Consider the following 9537-nt stretch of genomic DNA (forward strand, 5'->3'; position numbering starts at 1 on the left):
CCCCCCCCCCCCCACCGCTCCTCCCTACTTGCGCACTCTCTCTCAAAAATAAATATTAAAAAACTAAATAAATTTATTAACAAAAAGAAAAAGCGGCAAGTGCAAAGGCCCTAGATGAGGGAAAGCCCGGCACACTGGTGGGCCAGGAAGGCAGCCGGTGTGGCCGGGCCCCAGGAGCTGATGGGAGTGGTAGGAGATGGGGTTAGAGAGGACAGACACGTCTGGATTATGAGATGGACTCTACGAGCAGAGTTAACAGCCATCACCTGCTGGCTCTCCCTCCAGGGACTAAGCTGAGAGGCAGAGAGGAGGAAAGGTGTGAGGGAGCCTGTTATGTGTTAACAGAGGAAGTGTCACCTCCCAAATGCTCTTGGCTTTGGTGAGTGGGACCCCTTGACAGCCAGGTTTTTGTTTTTGTTTTTTAAGTTTACTTATTTATTTTGAGAATGAAAGAGAGTGTGAGTGGGCAAGGGGCAGACAGAGAGGGAGAGAGAATTCCAGCGCAGAATTCCCGTGCTGTCAGCGCAGAGCCCGACATGGGGCTCGATCTCATGAATTGTGACATCATGACCTGAGCTGAGGTCCAGTCAGACACCCAGCTGAGCCCCTCAGGTGCCCCGACAGCCAGGTTTCAGGGCAATGGTAGAAAGTGGAAGCCCATGTGTCGAGGGTTAAGAAGCAGTCTGTGAGGCAATACATCTCCAGCAGCCCTGCTCCTAAATTTGTTCCCGCTGCCCGATCCTGGTCCAGTGTTAAGTACTCCCCCTTCCTCCATGACACCTGCACTCCTGACCGACCCGCATGGGCTGCAGGCTTGCCTTTGAATGTTTGCACATTTGTTGCGCGCTCATCAGTGAGCTATTATAACATGTACCTTGCATACTGACCAATGAAAATAGTACACATTTCCAAATATGCTCCTTGAGGGCACAGAATCTGTCTCCTGCTGACGTCTGCTATAGTTACTTCCATGAAGACGGAAACTCGATACAGTGCTGTCTTATGTTCTAGGTCAGTGGTTCTCAAACTTTAGCAGCATCAACGTCACCTGAAGCGTTTGTTAAAACACGCCCCACCCGCAGGTGGGGTCTCAGATCCCTCGGGGCTTAATGGGGCCTGGGGATCTACATTTCCAACAAGTTCCTAGATGATCATGCTGGTCAGGGACCACATTTTATGAACCACTGTTCTAGGCAAAGATACAGTTTTCGGGAGGTGTTGATTTTATCCAATCCTAAAACCACTGGTAGAGTTCTGTCTTGGCGATCCTATCTTGGCGGTCCACATTCTACCAACATCCTTGGAGGCTCGTGAGGGGCCCCCTTCTCTACAGCATCCTTAAGAACCCGACGGGCTGATGAGATCAGAGGATGTTCACAATCACACACGGAGGATGTGCCTGTCAGGAGACTGCTTTCTTCTTTCAGCTTGAACAGAGGGCTCAGACCAAACCAACACAGGTACGTAAGACAGCTCAGTCTCTTCTGAGACTTCTCTTGTGAGCCTAACCTGGGACAGCTCGTAGATTCCCAGATCTCTCTTTCATGGTCATGATCACTTGTCAGACCAGATCTTCCCACCAGGCAAACGAATCAGAGTTGAACACTTCATCTTTCGAGAGTGGTGGTCCTTATGGTCCAGGATGAGCTCTTCAGATGATTGCTTCCAATGTCACGGGCCAAGTGTCCCTCAAATTCTAAACAATCGGCAACATGACTTCAGATGAAAGGCCTATTTAAGGATCCAGTGGGACCTCCATCTAACTCCCCATGGAATTCTTCATCCCATATGGCCAAAATAGCAAAATGGGGAATAACATTATCACTACATCCTGAACACATCTACTTTAAGACCTACTGCTTCTCCTCTGTCAGGCCCACAATAGAGTTAACATAAATTAACAATGTCCATAATGATCCTACGTGGTCGTTACTGTTTATCATCCCCGTTTTACAGATGGGGAGACTGAGGCAAAGAAGAGTTCAGCAACTTGTCCAAGGTCCCATAGCCAGTGAGTACGGAGCTGAGGTCTGAACATAAGCAGACGGACAGCGAGGTCTAGCTCTTTGCTACTATATCCCTCTGCTGGGTTTGCTCCTTACCAAGGAGTTCGATTGCTTTCTCCCCCAGCCAGGGAGCAATGAGGAGGGTCACTTCTGCAGAACTCCCGCTCAGGGGCAGGACTGGAGCTGCACTGCAGGAGCAGAGCTGGGGAACAGAGCCAGGGCACGAGAGCCCAGGAGAAGGGAGAGGTAGATCCACGGTCTTTGTCATACTTAACAAACAGGATGGTGTTACCTGCAAAAACAGTTTTACTTCTTCTCTTTCCATTATGGAAGCCTTTTTCTTTCTTTTGCTTGCTTGCTCTAATTAGAACTAACACAGTGGCTTTTTTTTTTTTTTTTAAGTTTATTTATTTACTTTAAGAGAGAGAAAGCAAACTGAGAGGGGTGGAGAGAGAGAGAATCCCAGGCAGGCCCCACACTGCCAGCAGCATGGGGCTCGAACCCATGAACCGTGCGATCATGACCTGAGCCCAAATCCTGAGTCAGACACAACCGACTGAGCCACCCAGACGCCCTGGAACCAGGACAGTGTTGAACACAAGTGACATCTTTATCTTGATCCCTGTCTTAGAGGGGGAAGCATTCCAGCCCTTCATCATTAAATATGTTAGCTGTGAGTTTTCCATAGATGCCCTTTTTGAGAATACTGCAGAAACCTAATTATTTCTAGAATATATTAAAAAAAATTTTAATGTTTATTTTTGAGAGAGACAGAGAGAGAGAGTGTGTGTGAGCAGGGGAGGAGCACAGGGAGACGGGAGACACGGAATCCAAAGCAGGCTCCAGGCTCTGAGCTGTCAGCGCAGAGCCCGAACGTGGGGCTCGAACCCATGAACCGTGAGATCACAACCTGAGCCGAAGTTGGACGCTCAACCGACTGAGCCACCCAGGCGTCCCTAAAATACATATATTTTTAAAACGGCAACACTTGTATTCGTAGCTTTTTTAATCTATCAGAGTATTTAATAGGTGAACATGGTTTTTTGAGGACATATCAAGGAGAGGAAAGAAAACTGGGAACAGTATTTTAAGCAGGTGGGGTACGGGCCATGAGGCAGCAGAAAAGCCCAGGGGGAGATTAGAGAACAAGGGTGCCCAGTGCCCTGGTAACTGGTGGGGCCACGGGACAGTGGGGGGCAGGAGCAGGGGCAGCACTGGGGCAACAACGTTCAGTGCAACCAGTGAGCGGGCACCCAGGCGACTTTAAGAAAGCCACAAGGCATCCCTGCAAAGGCTCCCCTGGGAAGGGGATCAAGCTTGGGTTTAGAGGAGAAGACGCGCTCCATGCTAGTGCCTGAGTTAAGCAACACGGATTTTCATTTGGACATCTGCCCGAGGTGGTCCCTTGAGGAATTTCCCAACAGACTCGCTGGAAACCTCACCACCCTAGTGCTTACACGCGGTTCGACCTTCCTTCCAGTCCCTGCTGCCGCCACCCTTCCTGCCTTATCTCACTGGGGCAGGGGTTCCTCCAGTTACAAGGATTACCCAGAACACGTCCTGAACCACATTCATCAGAAGGCTCCTGGGGTAGAGCTCTCTTTCACTACTTACTCAAGTCCCTCTGGGCGGCCAGCGAATATCCCCCAGGGCGCAATCAACACGGTACAAATGGGGCAAAAGGCAGGCTTTACAGATTTGGGAACCTGCCTCAAATTAGTGCTTCTGAGCCATGAAGTTACATTAACTTATCTTTGCTTAAATTAAAAAAAATGTTTTTTAATGTTTATTTTTTAGAGAGGGAGAGATAGAGCTTGAGCGGGGGAGGGGGAAAATACAGAATCTGAAGTAGGCTGTAGGCTCTGTCAGCACAGAGCCCGACTTGGGGCTCGAACTCACAAGCCATGAGATCGTGCCCTGTGCCAAAGTCGGAGGCTTAACTAATTGAACCACCCTTAATTGCGGCTCTTAATTTTTTTTTTTAACTTTAGAGAGAGAGAGAGTGAGTGTAAGAAGGGAGGGGGCAGAGGGAGGGAGGGGGAGAAGGGTGGGGGGGGAAGAGAGAGAAAGAAAATCTGGATGTGGAGCCTGACACGGGGCTCCATCCCACAACCCTGGGATCATGACCTGAGCTGAAATCAAGAGTCGGACGCTCAACCAACTGAGCCACATGATCTTTAGCTAAATGAAATTAATTAGATTAAAAAAAGTTTTTTTTAATGTTTATTTATGAGAGAGAGAGAGAGAGAGAGACTGAGAGAGAAAGAGAGAGAGCAGCGTGGAGTGAGAATCCCAAGCAGGCTCCACGCTGTCAGCCCAGAGCCCGATGCGGAGCTCGATCTCCTGAACCGTGAGATCATGACCTGAGCCGAAATCAAGAGCCGGACGCTTAACCAACTGGGCCACCCAGGTGCCCCTAACTGTCTTTTTTAAGGGAGAAAGGATTTCACCTTTCAGCTTTCTCTTTGCCCTCAAACGAGCAGGTAAAAGCCAGCCTGGACCATGGTAACCCCTACTTCCATTCGCAAGACCCTTCTCCTCAAATTGTACTATAACTTCTCAGTGGTGTCCTTTTTTCTACACGCACGAATGGGACGAAGATAAAGCACTCCCAGACTGACTTGGAGCTGTTCCCCAGCCTTTCCTTAAAATTCTCATTTGGCTCCCTGTACTATTAATCCAGTCTTCCTTACATATGGCCCCTTATCTTATGTGGCAAAGGCCACCATTTTCACAAGACTAACCCCAAAGACGGTGACTTTAAGGGCTGGTCTGATCGTCCCAAATGGACTTCCGTAAGTCCCCGATGCCGGAAGGTGGTTCAGAAACCTCTGAGGCCGTGCTGGGTGTCTGCTTAGCCTGCTTCAAGCTCCCCCGGGTAGCTGCCCAGCCTCCCCTCTGCCTCTAGGTGTTTCTACAAATGAACGGTTCTCCAAATCATCTCAGGCAGGGCAGCTGACCCCTCCTGAACCCATATAAAGCTCAAGAACCTGGAGGGAAACAACACAAAAGGCATCTCCTGTTTCCATGATGGGAGAGAAAAGAGTCACAGGATTTCTTTTCGTCCATCCTACACTTTCAAAGTGCCAGTTCTGGACGCTTCTACGTTAAACAGATGATAAGGTCTGTGTGAGTGTCTAAGTTTCACAAGATGGCTAGATTTTTTTTTTTAAAGTGCATGGACGTTTAAGAGAAGGAATAATAACCCAGGTGAGGAAAAATACTGCCCACGGCTGCATTGCACATTTGGTAGATAGGTCTCCGAGGGCTAAACGTGAAGTTAGCTGAACGGGCATACCATTACGTATCCAGCACTCGGTCATTAACTCAGTGAGGGGAACAGCAGAGGCAGGTCAGAGTGGTACTTCCCCAGCATCTCATGTTCTTCGATTCTCGTCAATGTTCCTGGGTGAACATTTGGAAAGTGGAAGCTAGCTATCAGTGAGCAGGGTAGAAGATCTGTGCCCTTTAAGAGATAAATGTGTTATAATCCAAATGTATTCAGCTTTATAGTTAAACGGCCACTGTCGGTGCTGAAAATAATTAATACCTAACTGCGCCGACCGGGAGTGGGGGAGGGCGGGATCAGCGTGATGGCCAAGTTCCCGGGAAGAGTTCTGTGTGGGGCGAGTCTGCACGGACACAAATAAACCCCAGTAAGGCCAAGTGGGCTAATTATCCGCTGTCTTCTCTGGAGTCTGACTTCTGTACGAAAAGACACTAAAGACACATGCCTGAATGGAACTGAATCTCCCCTGGAAGAAAAACTGTTAATTCAGCTCCTCAGGAATCTAAGAAGAGTAGACTGTAACAAGACAGGGCAAATTCTAGGTAAGCCTGCTGGTGTGATGGCAAACCTCAGATTCTTGACACAAAAGGCTCTATGGGGGCGAGCGTTCCTTGATGTGTCGGCACCTCACCCAGAAGCCCTGGGTCATGCTGGCCCATCTGGAGCAGAGTCCCCTGGGAGACGTCATCCCAGCGACAGGCTGCGGGACATTTCCCATGGTCTGAAGGCGCCGACCTCAGAGGACAAGGGTAGAATGAGAAGCCATGGGACGCGCAAGAAAATAAAAATCTCGTAGCAACTCATTGTGGAGCTGATTTGATTAAAGTCAACGTAGGACAAACCATTTCACCTAAATGGAACGCTTGCCTTAAGCCCACACCTACCACCTTCTTCAGTATTGCTTTGGAATGATTCCTTCCCTGAATTATCCCCCACTACATACTGACAATGCGTGAGGTGCGCAGGGCTACGAGGGCGATCGAGACTCAGAGAGAAGGTCTTGACCTTCTAGAAGACACAGTGAATGGATGGAGACCACATAGAAAGGACCATGAAGCAGGAGGGTAACAGATTGAGAGCAAGGCTCTGAGGACATAAACTGTGATGTACGAGAGAGAACACAGGGAAGCAAAACAGCAAGTACACAACAGACAGGAAGGGGAAGCTGAGCATCAGAGAGGTTAAGTAATCTTGCCCAAGGTCACACAGCCATCGCAGAGGAAGCCTGACATACACAGCCAGACAGCCTGGCTCCTGAGTCTGTGCTCTCAACCCTTGCCTATACTGCCTCTTAATGAGAATGGAGAGCAAGTTTGACCACACCTGATCTCTTTTGCAATTTTTCTATCTCCCCCAAACTGTCTCCGGAGCATAAAATATATTCATAGGAATAGAGAGCTAATAATTAACTCCAAGTCTTTGACTGATTAAAGCCTCAGAACTTTCTAATTGGAAGGAAAAAAAAAAAAAACTTGGAAAAGATCCAAAAAGTTCCTTGTTTTTAAATTTCTCTTAATGAATGCAGGCACTGCCGGATGACAAGAGGAGAGATTACAGGAAGGGAAAACTTCCTCCGCTTTCAGGTGCACAGGTTTGCAAAGGAGCAAATCAACAGCGATTGGCACTTTTCGTATCATGATTTCTATGTAACCTGTGCCTTAACTGGCATTACATAGGAACTGAATGGAGGTCATGGGGAAACTAAGCCCTGACTTCCACAAGAGGAAAACAAAAATCTCCAATGAGTCACTGTGACACCAGTTGGATTTTCCATCACAAAAAAACTGGGCAGACTGTAGTTAATTCCTAGCAGCTGCTGGGCCCTTGCTAGGGTACCAGGCGTTCTGGATGAAGGAACCCACCTGGGCTGCTGGCTCCTGCCTCAAATGGGAGTCTAACTCTTTGTACCTAACAGTACTTGGAATGAAGCTTGTGCCCAAATCATCCACGTTGCTCCGGCTGGAGAAGTAAAATACCACTTATCAAAAAAAGAGTGAGCTAAGGCACCGACGTATTAGAACCCGAGTTCCAGTTAATGAACAGCTCAACTCTGGAAAGAGCTCAGAGGGTAAACGGGGACTTAAAATCGCAAATGCAGAAATCCCTGAAAGGTATTTGCAAATGTTATTTGGAAGGTCATGTAATTTTCCCGTCTCCTCGTTGCTGTTTTTCTCCTCACCAAGACGGATAGGTAGGTAGATGCTGCAAGAGACAGTGAGGGAAAGAATTCTCCTTCCACAGTAGGATCCTAGCCTTACTGCTGAACTCTTCTCTTTCAGGAGGATGGTATACTCATAAGTAATATTAATGAATTCGGCTGCGTAACTGTAGCAATATGGAGATTCTTTTAAACATTGCTTAAAAATGGTTCGTGGTCGATTGTGGTTCACAGCGGTATTCTGTATACAGATTCAGAATATTTAAATATGAATATAGGGAACAATATGTTTAAATACAGCTACCTGTGCATGCAGTAGGCACTAACTGCATTTTGACAGCTTGGTCATCCACTTCATTCCAGATTGTTCCAGGGGCTTTTCAGCATGTCTCTGGATAATGGGGTAAAGCCCTTTCTTTCATGGATGTTCAGTCCCTTTGCTGTCCTCCAGGTTAGGAAATTCCCTTTCATGACTGTGTCTCTTCAGGACTCTAGGCCAGCAGGAGGAAATCTAAATTAGGGGGAAGACTGCCATTCTCCAATTTTGTTCCCTCATCTAAAGCAGCCCCTGGCGTGCACTTTCTATAGCTGGCCACAGTATCCCTCTAGCAGATCTGTTTTATATATAGTAACATCGGTTCAGGGAAAAAAAAAAAATTGCTCGACAATGTTCTATTTCTGTAACACTGTGTCACTTTGGAAGCTTAACAGAACGTCCTCCGGGGGTAAAAGTACTTCTTTGGATTTCAGGTGTTAGTTTTAGTTAATTTAGTTACATTTAACTGCGGTGAGAATAAACATTCTTGAATCCCTGACTAGGATACTGTGCTCTTAGTTACTGAATTCATTAAACTAAAACAGCCTTGGAACTCTGACCAGTAACCTTGGGTGAAACTGCAGGCTCCCGGTGATCTACAGATTTCCCAAGAGAAGCCCTCGCTGCAGCTCCCACGCACAGAGGAAATCTCAAACCTGCGGCATTCCCACACGACCACGCCTAGGACCACAGCACCCGCAAAGAGCCATACGTCTGCACAGCAGTTGTGTCCTTCCCTCTAGGACTCCTTTTCTCCAGTCGAGGGATTAAAGCCCCAACTCCTTTCCTACATACCCTCTGGTCTCAGCTTTTCCTTTACCTCCTGTCCCCACACCCACTTGTCTCCTAAGCTACAAAGTAGCTTGTAAACTCGTGGCCCGAAAAAAGGGATAGCACAAGCCACAACTTCGGGGAATGACTCACTAGTGAATTCTCCAGCCCCCTTTTCACCGCCCTGTAGCTGCCCCACCGCAGTGGCTCTGGGGCTCCCTGCAGTGACACAGATAAGGAGTAAAATGCTCTGAAACCCAGTGCAGAACCGTCCATAAAGAGTCCTCTTCCCCTGCGGAGTCTCCTGCTCTCAGGCAGCGGTAGGAAATGACCCACTTAAGGGTTCCAGAACTAATGGACAAACGTTTCGATGAGGCAGAGCGAAAACAAACTCCATTCCCTGGGAGGCTCTCCCCGAGGGTTCCTAGCAACGCATCCGCAGCAGGCGCAGGGCTCCCGGGGCACTTGTTACTGATCGGGCCTGCACCGCCCACCGCCCCTGCAGTGTCCTGTCCGCCCAACCTCTGCACCAGAGGGGCACTTGGCAAGGTCAGGTGGGCTCTGGGAGGCAGAAACAAGGAGCGCCGGGTCTGCACAGCCCCGGGAGAGGAGGAGAGGAAAGGAAGGAACTGAAGGGCTGACCTTGAGAATCTCCCTGCCTGACAGACAGCGAGGTGGGCCCCATTTCGACGCTCCAAACCTATTCCATCAGGGGGGAGGATGCAGGGATGGTGGAAGGCAAGGGGAATGGAAAGGTAGACAGAGGTGTACAGACCAGAAGGGGGAAAAGGAGGGCGTCCCTAGTCAGCTCGGGGTGGCAGAGGGGGCCGGCGCTCCTCGCTGTCCGTTGGTGTCGGCACTCACCCGGATCACCTTCGCTCGGCTGGTGCAGACCTGGTGCAGACCGCAGCTTTGCAGCGAAGTGAAAGTGCCGCGCCCTTGGCCACCGGCAGGGAGGGGCGTGGCCGGGACCAGGCCCCGCCCCCGCCAGAGCCCC

General features: G+C 49.1%; 1 protein-coding gene across 1 annotated transcript in view; it reads right to left on the bottom strand.

Annotated features, from left to right (window-relative positions):
- The window catches only part of MGST3 (microsomal glutathione S-transferase 3), a 22892-nt gene extending 13360 nt beyond the window's left edge, over positions 1 to 9532 (bottom strand). The window contains exon 1 of the mRNA XM_040461026.1: positions 9405 to 9532. The gene's annotated coding sequence lies outside the window, so the exon portion shown is untranslated. The remainder of the gene's footprint in view (positions 1 to 9404) is intronic.
- Between the last annotated feature and the right edge of the window lie 5 nt (positions 9533 to 9537).

This window comes from Herpailurus yagouaroundi, unplaced genomic scaffold (genome assembly GCF_014898765.1).
Source record: "Herpailurus yagouaroundi ecotype Mexico unplaced genomic scaffold, PumYag 253, whole genome shotgun sequence".
In the NCBI taxonomy this organism is placed as follows: Eukaryota; Metazoa; Chordata; class Mammalia; order Carnivora; family Felidae; genus Herpailurus; species Herpailurus yagouaroundi.